Genomic DNA, 18,106 nt, shown 5'->3' with positions numbered 1-18,106 from the left:
ATTATAAAATAACAAATGTTACCGTACTCTTTTCTTTTCATGCTAAAATGGAATCTGTTTGGTCAGTTCAAGGTCTTCACTGCAGAGAGATTGAATACTCACAGCAGTTATGTAGAGTAGAGATCCCCAATCCCTGGATGGCAGACTGGCCCAGGTATGCAGCCAGCCATGAAAGCGAGCAAAGCCCCATCCACATATACACAGGACCCAGTTAGCCTAGCCAAGCATGTGTCCCTCCAGTCTGTGGGAAAAAAATGTTCTCCATGGAACCTGCCTCTGGTACCCAAAAGGTTGGGAGCTGCTGATGTAGAGGTAATCCTGCAGCAAAGTTAGTGTTTCCATATTTACTATGCAAAAAATGGATTTGTATTTTTCTGTGGGGGTTTTTGTGTGTGTGTGTGTGTGTGTGTGCCCATAGTATCAGGAAGGCCTAGTTAAGATTTGAAGATTTTGAAGATTTTTTTTTTGAAGATTTTGCTGGAATATTACCATTTACTACAGAAGAAAGAGAAAGTATTCACTGCATTTCAGGACTAGAACTATTTCATTGAAAAAGTGGACTTTTAGTCTTAAAAGTTTGTTTTAAGAAATAGATAGTTTTTAAGTTGCTATGCAGTGGACAAAGTAGTTTCAGACCATCATTTGGAGACAAAGGGGTAGGAATTTAGCAATCATTACTTAAACACTTTAAAAAGACCAGTTAATTTAAACAGATGGAAATAATTTTCAACAGAATTCTCCCAGAAATTTAGAGTAAACTTGGGAACAATATTCATATATGACTATAAAAGTCTACTTTACTCAGCAAAAAAAAACAGTTTAAAAAAATCATTGTCCTTGGCATAACCCAGTTGCTAGGAAGCAAACAGTTCAGCTATTTTTTTCTAGTCTCTGGATGACCTGCTACAACTAGGGTTTTTTTTTTTTTTAGGCACTAAAAAAAATCTCTTTGGTGTCATAATTTCCATGTTTTTGCATATTTTTAAATTCAGAATTACACATCCCTAAGGGAAGCATAGTGGCACAGATAATAGAGAATGGTTACAACTTACTATTCAAATAGCCTTACTAAAGCATTCTAACTGCCTCGCTGCCTAAGACAAAGCTGTGTACAGGGCAACCCTGGAGTCTTGCGCTGCACAGTAAATCAAACGTTTTGGAGATTAGGAGGTCCCATAATTTAATAGACGTTCCATAGAAGTGATTTACTCATTGTCAACTTTAAATAACACATAATTGATTAAATGGCACTCCTGGTCTGCTTACTAAAGGAAGACTTGCCTACTAAATTACTCACTCTCTATTGTCTTGAAAGAGCTATCTTGTTAGATTCATTGACATTCAGTGTTGCTTTGCCTGGAAGCCTTGTATTCTACAAAAGTGCAGTAGCTTTAGACTATCAGGTTTTTTGTTGGTTTCTTAAATAATTGATTATATATTGTTCAATGATAAATGTGGTGAACTGAAGTATAGCATGTGCCACCAATGTGCAAAAACCAAAGCCTAGATTTTGCTGAGTATCTTTTCCATTCCACAAATGCAATTTATCATGCCAATGTTAAAGAATGGATTAAAACATAAGTTTAACAGTAAAGGCACACTAAAAAGAATATGGCTTACATTGATCTGGCCAATCATCCATCAGATTTCTCCCTGTCTGTGCTTTGCGGTAATGGATTCATCTCAGGAAGCAATTTGAAACAATTCTTCTGTATAACTTAAAAGAAGTTAATTCCTTTCCTATATTTTGTTTGTGTTCCGAATTGGTATTATAAGAGTCATCCCGCAATTACAAATCTAATCTCTTTTTTTTTGCTTTTCCTTGTGGACCATAATATAGACAAAGGAGAGACTCATTTTCTAGTTAAATCTGGAAGAAGAAAAGCAAACAGAATAAAACAAAGTTAGATTAAAATTACTATTTATTCTTGGAAGTTCACTGGGTGCTCAAAACTGATGCAGGCAAGATAGGATTTTTTTTTCGGGGGGAGGGGGTGTCATGGGCTATATTTGGACTTTGAATGATATGCCAAGATCCTTCATCCAAAAGAAAATGTGTGAGACCAGGACAAAAGGAAAGGATGATTTAATTTAATTGTAGCAATTCCTTGGCAGCTTTTCATGGGCTTCAGATTGTTCAGTCTTGTTTAAGAATTTTAGATTTAGATCAAAATGTCATGCAAAGCTGAATGGCATAAACATGCAGGCTCAATCCATCAAGCTGTTTGTTTAGAAGACTATTAAATACATAATAAGTCTCTAGAAGCAATACAAATTTTATATACAGGTTAATTTTTCACTAGAATTTTCAAAGCCCCAAACCATGGGGATAAAAACTGTTAGATTTTAAGATACCAGGTGGTTGTCATTGCATAATATATATCCATGATGCTTACTTGACCATTAAAAATTGTGTTAATTTACATGTAGCACATTCTCTTAAAACAGCTAGCAAGAGATTCCCTCCTTATGTGGAACTAGATTTTTGATTTAGGGGAAATAAAAGTGTCCATAAAGAGATTTGTTTTGTGGGGGATAGAAAAGACAAAATAGAAAAAGGAAAGAAGCACAGTTCGGACTAAATAAATGAAGTTTGTCACCAGAGTAAATAGTAAATAATGCTAGGTGAAACTCAGAAGACATTAAATCATCTCAGTAATGACCTTGACGAGATCAATACATCAGGCTCTATGTAGCATGAAAACTCAAGAAGAAAGAATCACACCGGTATCAGAAATATAACCTTAATCTGAGTAAAAATGTTATCTTACAAGCTGTAGAAATAAACTCCCAAACAGGTTTATAATAAGCCAATTAAGATAGAGCAGGGCTGTCAAACTCACAGCCAGATGTGTCATGAATTAGCCACATCCATGTCTGGTTTAGTGAAGGGGGAGAAAGTCATGATAGGTCACATGACAATGGCCATGACAATGTGAGTTTGACATCCCTGAGGTAGAGTCTTTGATGCTTTCTTCTCACTCAGACTTTACTGATTGTTTTCAAACCTATTGAATACCTTTCTCCTGGGGTGACTCCTACAATTTCTTACACACTATGCCAAACATTTTATGTAAGGCATTAAGGCTGGGCTACTAGTTATAGAATATAGACATCATGGGTGACCACTAAATGGATTTAGAGTTTTAGGTATCCTTTACTGCCACCTAATGGTTGCCCAGATTTTTTTCCCCAGCCCAGATCTGTACGAAGGGAAGTTCAAGACAAGAGTACTAATGTTCATTCTTAAAAATAATTACAGATTCTTAGAACTTCTGGTGAGGGATGTAGGAAGTTTTTCCTCCCTTTGGAATAAACTGCAATATGATTATTAGAATATTGATTTTGGAAAGTTACAGACTAAGGGTCCAGATTTGATTTGAAATAAAATTTTGAAATCAATTATAAGTTTACTTTTCATGAGAGAATACTATTGTTTTGAATTCTTTAAAAAATAGTAGAATGGGGCTTTGAAGATTGGACATTGGAAAGAATGAAAACAGAATTAAATAATACTATTAAAGAACATTTGGATTTGGCTTTCTAATATAGAATGAGTAAAATACTTTTTATATAGAATATATTAAAGTATATCTGTGAATGATGGACTCAGAAGTTAATTTTAAAATTGTCTGCCATTATGAATAGATTTAAGGATGATTAGTGGACAAGATTTGAATATCATATGTCTGATGTAATAATGGTTAAAAGGGATACAAACACACACAAAAAAACCCCAAACAAACCCAAATAATGTCCTAGATAACTTTCTTACATTGGATTTACAAAAACGTTTGCTAAAAGTTTTGAAGGATTTTGTGAAAAGCAACAAACAAAAAAATGAAAAGAAATCAAGGACAGTATTTGAACAGTTTAAAGATAAAGATTGTTAAAAGTAAAAAAAGAAGGAATATAAAGTTAGTTTACTTGATCAAGGTTAAAATAGATATGCTGTTTTCTCTTAATAGGCTTTTCAAATCAAAATCAAATCAACCTTTACTGTCAGAGTACAACATATGTACAATGAGATTGGCTGAGCCCTCCAACACAACTCACAGTGAAGAAAGAAAGTCCCCAACCCACTGAATCATCAAGACTGAATGATAAGGCTTTAAAGATTGCTTATGGATAAAATATGAGTCATGATAAGATTTTTTTTTTGTATTTTAAGAGGACAATGTAAGTTATTAAAATTGTTAATGCTTGCTGTTATGAAGGGGGAAGTCATTTCTTTATATATTATTTTTTCTTATTTTTACTATATGTAAAAATATGTACTACATTTTTACTATATTTTCTGTTTTTATTTTTTTCTTCTCTGCTCTTTCTATTTTTTATCTTTATTTTTTTTTCTTGGTTTGTATTAGTTATCTTTTGTAATTATAATGTTTCATAAAATTATTATAGAATAATTACAGATTTTTGAAGAAGGGTATAATATATTTAACATCACTGGACTATGTTGGAATAAAAATAGTGGGTTCATCCTGACATGTGAACAGAACCTCTGAGCTTGATTACAAGTCTGATTGCTCACTTATAATTTTTTTAATGAAAGACAGTCTACTTAAGACAAACAGTATAAGAGAAACCTTGAAAAACTGACACCACCATGAACCACCCCACTTGTTAAAAAGATGCTGAGGTTTCACAGACTGTTTTCTTCATCTCATTTATAGATTGGTCCATTGAAAGTTTTCAAGTTCTAATCAGGGGTAGGCTGCTGGCTCTTAATTAGATTTATAATACAACATTCAATTATCTTGGGGGGGGGGGACTTGAAAATTCAATCAGTGAAATAAAACTTGCATACTGGTAGAGAGACTGTAGCAATAACACAACGCTATTCTTGTTTGTTCCATCAGGTTTCTCATCTGGAGTATCTAATATCAACAAAATGTGAACATAAAGGAACCTTTACGTCAAAATTTGGGGGTAGCATGGATAGATTTATTTTATTTATTTGTCAAGCAAGTATTAGATAATAGGTATAAGCATGGTTATGCATAGATGAAATGGATACAAATAAAAAAGAAACAATAGGACAGGGACGATAAGCACATTGGTGCACTTATGCACGCTCCCTACAGACCTCTTAGGAAAGGGGTGAGGTCAATAGTAGACAGTCTAAGATTAAAGTTTTTGGGGTTTGGGGAAGAAACCACAGAGTCAGGTAGAGTATTTCAGATATTGACCACTCTGTTGCTAAAGTCCTATTTCCTGCAATCAAGTTTGGTGCAGTTTACCTTGGGTTTGTATCTATTGGGTGCTCTTGTATTGTTGTGGTTGAAGTTGAAGTATTCATTGACAGGTAGGACATTGCAGTAGATAATTTTATGTATTATACTTAGATCAAACCAAAGGCGGTGTAGTTCTAGGTTGTCTTGGTCTAAAATTTCAAGTCTGGTGGCATAAGGTATTCTGCTATGAGTAGAGGAGTGGAGAACTCTTCTCATGAAATATTTCTGGACTTTCTCGACTGTATTAATATCCGTTATGTAATGCAGATTCCAGACTGATGAGCTGTATTCAAGCAAATGTTTTGTATGCTCTAGTTAGTAGTGTGATATTACCGGGGAAAAAACTACACAGGATTAGGTTAACAACTCTTAATGCCTTTTTTGGCTACGTCGTTACAATGGGTTCTAGCACTTAGATCATTAGAGATGAGTACTCCAAGGTCCTTGACATAGTTGGGGTCATCAACAAGGTCTTGATTATTCAGCTTGTATTTTATTTTTTGATTTTATTTTTTTTTGCTGTTATGTAAGACAGAGCATTGGTTTGTTGAGATTTGAAGTTGCCATTTGTTTGAACATTCTGATACATAGTTGAGGTCATTTTGAAGGGTAGCAGTTTTGTCAGCAGTGTTGAATAGCTTTACATCATCAGCGAAGAGAATGCAGTTGCTCTTAATATGATCACAGAGGTCACTTATGTAAAATATAAAGAGAGTTGGTCCTAGAACGCTGCCTTGGGTGATAGATAGATGATAGATAGATAGATAGATAGATAGATAGATAGATAGATAGATAGATAGATAGATAGATAGATAGATAGGCAGACAATACTAAATATTTTTATTGAGAAATCCTGTTCAACTGAGATCGTTCTCACATGATAGATAGATAGTCAGTCAGTATCTATGTTTGTATGGTTCATGATATATGATCCACATGCCCATGATTCAATTAGGCTATCTGTTTATGTGTGTGTGTGTGTGTGTGTGTGTGCATTCATTGAATATGTATCATTATTCAATTTGTGTGTGTGTGTGTAAACAATAAATATGGGTAGATTTATATTTGTTTCTTATGAATGAATCAAGAAGAATGAATGGACTTATGACAAGGCAATATCATGTCATGGAGTCAAAATGGGAGCTAAAAGGAGTAAAGTAAATGGTATTCTACCATTCAGCCTGAACAGGCTATTAAGTTCTATATAAACCAGATGAGATTATGAATGCTGGCTTTCTGCTGAACTCTCTATATGTGCTTTATTCAACTTTTAGTTGAGGTGAACAAAAAGATTTGAATGGAGTCTCTCTTTGTTTACTTGAACATAAATAAAACTGTACACACCAATCCTTTCATCTGCAGTCATACAGAGAGTTATTTTCTCAGTATGAAGGGAGAGTGGGTAGAAACCTTCTTCATAACTTCTTTTCAGTATAAAAATAACTGGGATTGAGAAAGAGAAGTTCAATTTTCCTTGTGTGAGGTGGATGAGACAGTGTAGGGTAGACACCAAAAATGAAAATTAGTTCATTTTCAGTTTACTGTGTTTCTCTAGGTTGTCACTGAGAATTATTGTGAGTTATCAAATCATTAGATATTCTGGAAATCATACTCTATGAATACAATCCTCATTTTATGATGAGGTGAAGGGGCTTCTGTTGATAAATGAAATTTGGGGCTTTGTCAACAGACATGTATGTGCCATAAGGGTCTCCCAAGGCAAACAGGCCATGATAGATACCCCAGACTAACATTGATCACATCTGCCAACCCACATTGGATCACTGTATCAGATTATTCCTTCCACATGCCAGTACAACCTCAAAAATGGCCCTCATTCCCCAGAGGCCCTAGGGCAAATACCCACAACAGTGGAAAAACCTGCCCGAAGGCAGATGGAACTAAGAATCCCAGAGTTAAATCAGACTTACTTTGGACTTTGGACATAGGAATGGTCAACATTTGAACAATGAAAACAGCTCTACTAGAAGAATTGCTGGTTGAACTAAACAATATGTATTAGGATATCATTGGATTATGTGATGATGAAAAGGCAAAAAATTAGTTAAACTTTAGTTGGACTGGGCATTTATTCTAAACTAGAGGTACCAAAGATGGATGATGTGGCAGAATTGGTTTTCTCATCCAACCAAAAGCTGAAAGACCCTGTAGTAAAATCAGACAGAGTAGCCCAATGTATCATTCCATTGAACAAACAATACAAGTTTCAAATCATTCAAGCTTATGTGAAACAATAAACTACAGTGATGGTGAGGTAGAAGAGTTTTATGATGATGTCGTCCACCTTCAAGACAAAGAAAAATGCTGATACAAAATACTAATGGGGACTTTATTACAAGAATAGGAAGAACAATACCTGGGGAAAAAGTGATTGGTTCATGTGGGAGTGGTGAACAAGATAATAGTGGCAACAGACTAGTACATTTTGCTGAAGGACAGAAACTTTATATCATGAACTCATTTTAGAAGAAAAAAGCTAGCAGAAATAGGACATGGAAAAGTCCATCAGGTTACAGAAGTGAAATTGACTACATCATGTCAAGTAATTAAATCATATCCAGCAATTTTAATGTCATCAATTGTTTTAACATTGGAAATGATCATAGAATAGTACGAGCTAAAGTGAAGATATACTGTAAAAAAAGATGTCATGAAAAACAAAAATAAAGAGTGATAAGCTGTTAGAGGAAAACAGCAATTTTAAGATTAATCTATCAATTCACTTTGCTCTATTGCAAGATTTGGAAGAGATGAACATTACAGACCAAAGTGAACTAATAGTCAAAAATATCCTTGAATCTACTACATCTATAATACCACCAGAAAAACACTTGGTACAGTCAACATTCTCTGGTGAAACTATTGATTTAATGAAAACATAATGGACAATGAAGAATATCGGCAATTTGACTAATAAACTGGAGTTCATTGAATTTCACAAGACCATAAGAAAATGTATCTATTTCTTTTTCGATCCATCATGTAAAATCTTTTTCCTTTAAAATAGTATTATTTAGCATCCATTTTGATCTTTTTGGGGGAGTCTAGGAGCAGTGAAGCAGAGGTCACCAGGGAGCCTGTGCTCAGTGCGCATGTGCATAAGGCTGCTTGAAGGAAAGAGCAGCTGAAGCAGCATGGGCAACTCGGGAGTAAGGCTGGAAGGTGATGGCCCCTCCCATAAGGGATACAAGCCAGCCTTTGGGGTTGGCTTCTTTGCAGGGGCAAAGAAGTTCTTTATGCTCAGAGTCCTCATTGAAACCCTGCTTATTCTGGTTTGTTTTTTGAAACTTCTGGCTTTGGATATTTATCTGCAATTAGTTTCTTGTTCTTGGCAGACTTTCACAACCTTGAAAGGGCTTGCTCTTATCTGGGACAATTAGTTTTGAATGACCCTTGGCTGTGATTGCACAGAATTCACAGTGTTGTATTGAAAAGGTTTGCCTTTATACATACATTGTGTTTGTTTGATCTGAACAAGGCTTGGGTCAGAACAATCCAGAAAGAAACATGTCAGTTTAATGTGAAGATTGAAAAAGATAATTGAATAAGACAAAGGGATTAATAGAGCAAAAAATAAGCTTATAAATACAAGAAGGTTTTTGCACTAAAACATAAAGATAACTCTTTGTGTAGAACAAGACAGGAAATGTTAGTAATAATTGGAAAATTCTATTCAGAGCTACACAAAAATCAAGACCACTCAAAAGTAACAACATCCATGAAAGAGGAAATGCCAGATGGAGGAAGTATCAAGTGCTAAAAAATCAATGAAAATTGAAAAGCTTCAGGAAATTACTATTATGATTGAAATACTGAAGCTGGTGATCACAGTTTATACAACATAGCAAAACTATACTCAAGATGCCTCAGAGAAGAAAAAATATCTGATGCATGCAAAAATGCTAAAATGATTCTTGTATACAAGAAAGTAGCCCAAGATGATTTAAAGAACTATTGCCCAATAAGCCTTCTTTCAATCATCCACAAGGTTTTCACCAAGATAACAGGAAAAAGAATATTAAGAACATTAAAAGATGCACAGCCAAAGAAGCAGACAGGATTCATATCCAGGTTATTCATCAAGTCATTGAAAGGCATAATGCCTCTGTGCATGGTATTCATTGACTACAAAAAGGCTTTTGACTCAATATTCCAGCAAGCAATAATTAAGGCATTGCTTAACCAAGGCATAGCACTGCTTACATAAACTTACTGCAATCAGTACATGAAAAAACAATGTCAACAATTTACTTGAATGATCTTAAAGTGGAAATGACCCTAGAATGAGGTGTATGACAAGGCAATACAATATTATCTATTCTTTTCTCATCCTGCCTTGAAAAAGTGTTTCACAAACTAGACCGGGTAGAAAGTAGCATAAAAGGAACATTGGCTTACCTGAATGTTCATTTTCTATGTGGAGTGAATCCAGATAGGATGGGGTTAACTCTGTTTGAACCAGTTGGACTGAGTCTGCTCATATTCAAGCTCCACCACTTTGCTGAAGCCACTCCCCAGTTTTCAATGAAGCATCAAGGCAGACGAGATGTGATTCCACGAGTGTATATAAACAAACATTAATGCAACTCCCTAGCCCACCCCAGACCAGACGAACCAGGGTGGGGCTGGACTCACTCCACATAGACAGAAAATGAACATTCAGGTAAGCCAATGTTCCTTTTCCTGTCTATGGTTACATGAGTCCAGATAGGATGGGACCTACCCAAGCCTGCTAATTCCAGGGAGGGCAATAGTCTGGTCCTACTTACATCAGTGTTCATGTACACTTTACAGGACTCTTCTGCCGAAAGCGGCATCTGCCACAGTGAAAGCATCAATGCATTAATGATGGGTAAAAGGAGATGGAGAAGACCACTCTCGAGAGAGTGGGAAGGAGTAGGACAAAAATTGGGAAGGACAAGTTCCTGTGCTCTATGAAATCTGGACTTGATTTTAGGTATAAAGGAGAGATCCAACCACAACACCACTCTGTCTGCATGGAAAACACACAAACCCTCCTTGACAGAAAGAGCAGCTAACTCCGATATCCTCCTAGCCAAGGTAATGACTATGAGGAATGCCACCTTGAGAGAGAGGAAATACAAGGTTATGGATTTAAGTGGTTCAAAAGATGAAGACATTAAGGCTTTTAGAACTTTGGGAAGATCCCAAGTGGAAAATCTGTGAACCACTGGTGGCCTTATGTTGGAAGCCCCTTTTAAAAATTTATGAATGGTCTGATTGAGAGATAGAGAACCTTTATGATGCAAAAACAAAACTGAGGAAATGGCTGCTACCTGTCTATGCAAGGTGTTAGCAGAGAGTCCCTTGTCGAGACCCTCCTTAAAAAGTCCAAATATTGGCCACAGAAGCCAAAATGGGGGAAATCTTGGGTTTCAAACACCACTGGCAGAAAACTTTCCAAGTGGCTTGGTAAATTCTGTTAGTGGAAGGTCTTCTGGCTGCTAGGATGGTCTGGATGGCCTTCTCAGAAATCTTTTTCTTCCTCAACGTGCTCCACTCAACCACCATGTGGTCAGTTGGAACCACTGAGGGTCTGGGTGTGAGACTTCTCCTTGGAGAACAGACTTTGAGAGGAGGGATTCTCCAAGGTATGGAGCACGAGAGGTTCACCAGGTCCGCAAACCAAGGACATCTGGGCCAGTATGGAACTAGGAACAATACCTCCTCCTCCTCCTCCAAGATCTTCCAAATCACCGCTGGTAACAACAGAAGAGGAGCGAAAGCATACAGCAGCCTCCGAGGCCAATGGCACCTCAGGACATTGGTCCCTTCTGTTCTCTGGAGTGCGAACCTGGTGAAGAATCTGGGAAGTTGGGCATTGGTCAGAGAGGCAAACAGGTCCACAACTGGAAGTCTGAATATCTGAATCAGCTCCTGAAACAGAAGAGGGGGAAATACTCCACTCTGAGGGGTCAATTTTTGCTCTACTTAGCCAATCAGCTTGTGTATTATCCCCCTCGGAGATGTGTTCCTTTCTAATAGAAAGCAGATTCTTTTCTGCCCAAAATCCCAGACACTCAGCCTCTAACATAAGAGCTTTGGATCTGGTACCTCCCTATCTATTAATGTGAGCCTTGGTGGTGGTATTGTCCATCAAGACAAGGCCATGGGAGTGAAATATGTGTGACCTAAATTGTTTAAGAGCAAATATGTCTGCTCTTAATTCTAGCCAATTAATACTCTTCCCTTTTTCTATTCGAGACCACAGGCCCTGTGCCAAATTTGAGTCTAGATGGGCTTCCCAGCTGGAGAGACTGGCATCCGTGGTGATGACTATACAGGAAGGTTCTTTAAATGGTTGTCCAACATGTAAGGCTGGAGAAGACCACCACAACAATGACCTCTTGATTGGTGTAGGGACAGAAACCCTGATAGCCGAATGACTCCTGCCAACCTGTAGGGAGCTGGTTAGCTTGGGCCCCATGGTGAAGAAACGCCTCTCGTTGGCTGACAGTGAAGAGGAAGTACCGGGGCTTCCATCTGTTTTTGTATAACATTGAGGAATAATCTAGGGACAGGCACCATTTCTGGTCTTACAGCTGGTTCATCAAAAAGTTGATCAGGTGGCACCATGCCATCACCCTCTGTTTTACCAACATTAGCCCCAGGCCCCAGCTTTGCAGTTTTCTTGGCTTTGAATAATAAAGCCCTAAACTTCTGTGCATCAAAAATGTCAGTAAAGGAAGGTCTTTGAGGCGCCATATCCTCATCCTCTGAGAAATCAGATTATTTTTTCTCATCTTCAAGGGCTCTGCCCGAAATGCTGGGTAGTGAAGGCACTGGGGAATCTCTGTCTCTGAAGGAGCAAGTTTCTCTGGCCTGAAAGGACCTGTCTGGTTTTGATTGATCTGAGGCTTCAGAGATATTTCCTTTAGATGCTTTAAGAGCCTCTACCTCTCCCCTTCTGATAGCCTTGGCAATAATGGCTTCCAAATGAGCTGGAACATCCTCTTCTTCTTCCTCAGAATTGTAAGGTTCAGGAACAGGTCTGGCCCTTTTAGGGGGAGGAAGAAGCAGCTCCTCCACAATTGAAGGCTCCCTATCATACCTCTCAAGGTCTCGCAAAGTAGTTGGATCCCCAACTGCAGAAGAATTATCAGGGGACCAAATACCAGGGCGAGGTGGCCCAGTAGAGGTAGAAGGCCCTACTTCCAGTTGTAAAACTGGGGGTTGTGCAGATTAACCTGATCCAGCATCAGAAGGTGGAGATTTCCTGTCCTTCCCCCCAGCCACATAGTGGCATTTCTCCAACCTTTTTCCAGAAGCCTTTGGTTCTTTCTGGACCTTTCAGCTCTGGCTTCAGGGGCCTTCCTCTTCTGTCTGCTCCTGGATTTTCCTTTGGAAGTGGAAGGGTTGGGCTCCCTTTCTTATTCTTTATCAGCCATCTCACCTGGAGAATAAATTAATTCACAAGAAAGAAGGAGGGAAAGGAGTGAGGAGTATTAATAAATGCAATCACAAAGGAATAATGCAATAAAAAGCCATGCCAAAAAAAAAAAATTAATCAGCTTACCTGGTTAGCTGGCTTAGCAAGCCTGTAAAAGGCAACTGCTGGGCTGCCAGTCTCCCACCAGGTTTTGGACCTGCAAACAGGTCAGAAGGGCACCCACACGATTCCTCAGCGCTGGAGATGTTCCACCAACCGTTTTAACTCAGCACTGGCAATGTGGCCGATAAAGCCCTTCAACTGGGGGTAAACCCTGCCAGCTGAGATTGGACTGATGTCTGAACAAGTGGCTACTTTGCTTCCTCCAAGGTTTTCACATCTCTCTACCAGGTCCTAAAGCCTCTGCTGCAGGCTGCTGCACTGTGCATTTTGCAGCCAAGGTGATCCAAACAGCAAGCCAGAAAAGTGAAAGAGAAACCTCAAGCGGTTTCTGCTGCTGCCATGCTACCGTGCCAATCAGCTGGCTGCCCTTATCAGGACAATTGCCTGGAGCCTTTCCACGTGGTCTTGGCTCCCGGCACTGAGCCTGGAGCCCTTCACATGATCTGCAAGTCCTGGAAGCTGAAATTAGCTCACTCACCAGTCTCCAGCAGATTCCAAGCCTCAAAGGTCAGTTTAAAACTTTTTTTTTCCTTTTTACAACCTGGAGTCCTGGCTAAGACTGAGTTGTAAACTGGGGAGTGGCTTCAGCAAATGGGTGGAGCTTGAATTTGAGCAGACTCAGTCCAACTGGTTTAAGCAGAGTTAACCCCATCCTATCTATACAGTAGACAGGAAAAAAATCAGTGGCAACTATTTAAATCACTTTATATTTGCAGATAATCTTGTTCTCTTTTCACAGGACCCAGAAGAGTTACAAAGACAAATACAAGAGTTGTACAAAGCAGGAGAACCATTTGGCTTAAAAATAAATCTAAAAAAGAGCCAGATTATGTTTAATAAATTCACCAAAGTAAGAAAAAAATTATATCTGGAGAAGATGTAGATGTAGTAGACCACTACATATATCTTGGCCAACAAATTTTAGTGGAAGATTATACAATAAAGGAAATTGAATGTTAAATATGTTGGCAAGCATTTGGCAAGCTAAGCATAATTTTGAAGAACAGCTTCTACCTATGCCTGAAGAGAAATTTTTTTGATCAATGTATACTACCTGCTCTAACACATTCCAGTTCAACATGGACACTAGCCTCACAATTGATAAAAAAAAGCCTTGAGTGGTGCAAAGAACCATGGAAAGATGCATGTTTGGCATTAAAAGACAAGATAGAAAGACCTGCACATGGATTAGAGAATAAACGAAAGTATACAATATCACCAAGAGAGTAAAAGAATTGACATGGAAATGGGCTAGTCACATAGCAAGAAGAACTGATGGCAGGTGGACTAAGGCTGTCATAGAATGGATCCCACTTGATAAAAAGCATCCACAAAAGAGATCTAAAACAAGATGGACATCAGCAAGTATTGTGGGCTCAATTGGCAAAAGAAAGCTCAGGACTGTATTGGTTGGAAACATGCGGAAGAGGCCTTCGTCCACAGTGGATAGACAATGGCTAAAATGATGATGATGATGATTGATGATGATGGTGGTGGTGGTGGTGGTGAAGATGATGATAATGATGATGAAAACAAATATGTTTATTGTTCAACTATTCATGTTCCCAATCTGGATGGATATATATGCATATATTAATATCAAAAACTGAGTTTGGACAGTTAAGCATAGAAAATATCTGTTTTCTTTCCTTAAATGATTAAAAAAATAAATATTGAGAAAACATTGGTATGAATAAGAAGTCAAAATCTTGTAATAGCTCCCTCAAAATATTATAATTGAACCATGTTCTATACTCTCTTCAAGATATATAATCATAAATCAATCATCTAGGATCTGAAGAGTTCATCTGATGTCAGCAATTCTGGTACCAACCTCTGAAAAGCTTTTACTGACAACTGGGACTGAGTTGGCTTTAATGAATATGAAATTATTCATATTAAAAAAATCTTTTATTTAGTTTTTGATTCCAGAAAACATTTCCTTTAAATACCTGGAGTTGAATCACATGCACATTGATCATGTTATCAAAGATGGCATTCAAAATGTCCTTTGTATGTCTGCTTTCTTGCCCTGCCCCAATAGATTTTAGATATTGGCTATCCTATTGGGCATGGATGGTAAACAAGCAGAAAGGGTTTTTTTAGTGCCTTTTAATATAGAATCAATTCACTTTCACAGAAAGATTGGAGAAAAAAAATGAAAGAGAGAAGAGAGAATCTATTTCTCACATACTGGATGCCATCCAATGAAGGTAGGAATTCTTAAATTATAGAATTGGTCGACAACATAGATGATAATCAGTCTAGAGATATATTGAAGATAGCACTCATAGTGGCTACTAAATTCATGGTCAGAATACTACAGGATTAAAGACTGTTGCTGTGAAACAACAGAGAAGAGACCTGTTGCTCTTATACTTTGCTTACAGGCTTCCTATTTAATTGATATTTTAATTTTTTTAAAATAAGCCTTTAATCTGTGATAGCAAGGCAATTCTTATTCTGTTCTTTAGACAAGTTTGTAGCTTCTTCTAATCTTAAAATGTCTTTCACAAACTACTTCTTAAAAATATTTTCTCTGGTACCTAGTGCTACTTTTGTATGAAAGTTGAATCAGACAAAACTGTACATGTTCTGCACCATTAGCTCACTTCTATGGGAATAGAGAAGAATATTTATAGCTCAGAGCTGAACTGTGAAGTTCTTAGTGTTCCAGTCCAAAATTATCATCATCAACAATGGTTAAGAATTCCCTTTAAAAAAAGATGCAAAATTTCAAGTTGAGTCCTGTGATAAAGATCTAAATATGCTATAACTCAAGGGTATCAAATTCAAGGCCCAGGGGTCAGATCCTGCCCATGGGGTACTTAGATCTAGCCTGCTGGGCTACACTGGAAACAGCAAAGGACCAGCCCATGATGCCTGTATCAGCAAAAAGGGAGCTTTGGAGGGCCGCATGCTCCCTTTTTGCTGGCAGAGGGTAACAAGAGGCTATCACAGCCAAAAATGGAGTTTGGGAGCCATTTTCTCTGACAGAGCAATCGAGCCACCCCAGGCATCTCAGACATGAATGATGGTGAGCTGGCCACACCCACTCTGCCATGCCCACTCCACCCCCAAGGTCAAACACAACCCTGATGCGGCCCTCAATGAAATCAAGTTTGACACCCCTGGACTAACTATAGTTAATATGCCAGCTGCACATCCTTTCCTGATGCAATATAAAGCATTGTGTAGGACTGTCGTTGCACTTAACCCACAAGTTGCAGCTAGTAAAAAGAAAGCCGTCGGATTGCTGAGTGGAATTTCGGGTTATTCTAAAGCAACTTTAGCAAGTTGCCTATTAGCTGCTGAGCCAGATTAAAGGCTTTGTTGTTGCTGCATAAAGCTCTAAGCAACTTGAGACCAGGTGACATAAATTGGATAATTGCAATAATCATAAGAGGAAGCCCTGCTATTTATGTCATGACCTTTTGTTTGCTTCTGTCTGGGGCATCTAATCATTGGAACATTTCCGTTCCTGGCATTTTTGGACATACCAATCTTGATAATGTATTAGATATTTCCTAAAGATCTTGCTGCTCATTCAGACAGTTATTTGTATAACTGTGGCATGTGAATGTTTTTTATCTTAAAACATTAAAATATATAGTATCTGTGCTTTAATTGATGAAATTTCCTAGAGCAACCCTACTGGTTAAAGAAACAATATGTAAATATTTTGATTTTAGCACAAAATAAGGGAAAGTATGGTCTGAAACCAGAATAATTCAGAAGCAGAAGAAATAGTATTCTCAATGAATGTTAAGTAAATAGAAGTGTGGCTATGAAAGGTGATCAAATAGTCCCCTTGAAGAAGTTGGAATCAGTAAAAGAAATCAGAATCAGGGGCTCTTAGAAAGAAATACATGTAGGGGTCTTGGTCCTTTTTTGCCAACTATCAGTGATACAATCTCATATCTAAAATAATTGTGCCCAATGCAGGTTCTGAGAACTTCGAATAATCAGCATGTCAATTGCATGAATATTGCACTGATATATCACATAGAATGCATTTGATGATATTGCTTGTTTAGTTTAGTTTACTAATATATGGTCCTAGACTAAACATATCCTTGTTGGTGACTGTGACTGCCAAAAGAAGTGGTTGGGGAGGGGAAGAATGTGAGACAGCCAAAAAAAGCAGCCGGTGGACAAAATTCTTGTGGTAAGCAAAAAGGGAACAGGAGCCAAGTGGATCTCTTCCAAAGAGTAGAAAAAAGAAATGAAACTTGGAGTAGAGTTTGGAGTAGACACAGATAGCACTCACATGGGAAAGAAACAAAGCAATGTCATCTTCATGGGCATGGCACAATAAAGGATTTAATCTAGGGGGGAGGAGGCTGCCTGAGGTGATAAAAGCAAATAAGAGACAAAAATGTAAGTTAAGGAATGGAGCAAAACTACTCAGGAGTAAGCAAGGCTCAGGAAAAGCCTTTTCTCCTTGCTGCATTTGGGCTAGGTGGGATTTCTGTTTCTCCAACTAATAAGTGGAGAGAGGCAGCTTTAGGGACTGCAAATAATTCAAAATTATTGGTTGGCATTTTGGCCAAGGCGGATAAAGAAAGAGTGACAGTTTTATTAGTGATGAAATTGCCCAGAGAATCCGCTGAGGGAAGATCAAGGTTTGAAAAGCCAAGAGGAGGAAAAAGCAGACCAGTTCAAATGGGCCATCCTGGAGAAGAATCAATCCGAGAGGGATTAAGCAGTAATAAAAAAAGGAGAGTGAGGAAAACAACTGTTTGAGACTTTTGCAGAGACAGTTATCGTTATTTCATTTTGTTAAGGAATGGGGCAAAGCTGGGTTATTTAAATAGGTATTGTGCCTTAGAAATGCATGTATCTTTCAGAAAACAATTGGGTACAAACTTCTAGCTCTTAGTATCCTCTTTGCCAGAAACAAAAAGAAACATCCCATTGAGATTAAGAGTTTATAATTGTCTGGGATTGACAGCTATATAAATTTGTGTAATTTATTTATTAAATTTATATGACACCCATCACTTACAATTACACACAGACACAGAAAAATATGTTGCCATGTGGGAAGGTGTATATTTGTGTGTGTAAAAAGTAAATGAAAAGGGAAAAGGAGTACCTGCAGATTTTACTCCACTAGCTGTAGCTGACTATAGCTCATCTTTATTTCTTTAAGCCATTGAGACAGTGCTGTATCAAAGATGTTTCTGCAGTCATGTGGCCAGCATGACATCAAGCTACAATGTAAAACAAATAGTGACAATGTAACCTGGTTACTATCCCACCACTCATA

General features: G+C 37.8%; 1 long non-coding RNA gene across 1 annotated transcript in view; it reads right to left on the bottom strand.

The window, feature by feature from the left end:
- The window catches only part of LOC148126313 (uncharacterized), a 44,865-nt gene extending 31,492 nt beyond the window's left edge, over nucleotides 1–13,373 (bottom strand). The window contains exons 1-2 of the long non-coding RNA XR_015743083.1: nucleotides 12,799–13,373; nucleotides 12,538–12,675 (exon numbers count right to left, since the gene is read on the bottom strand). This is a non-coding gene — a long non-coding RNA (uncharacterized LOC148126313). The remainder of the gene's footprint in view (nucleotides 1–12,537; nucleotides 12,676–12,798) is intronic.
- Between the last annotated feature and the right edge of the window lie 4,733 nt (nucleotides 13,374–18,106).

This window comes from Pseudonaja textilis, chromosome 3 (genome assembly GCF_049901715.1).
Source record: "Pseudonaja textilis isolate UNSWEBS1 chromosome 3, rPseTex1.2, whole genome shotgun sequence".
NCBI lineage: Eukaryota > Metazoa > Chordata > Lepidosauria > Squamata > Elapidae > Pseudonaja > Pseudonaja textilis.
Note: the sequence above shows the minus strand (reverse complement) of the source record. Positions and strands in the feature narration are given on the sequence as shown.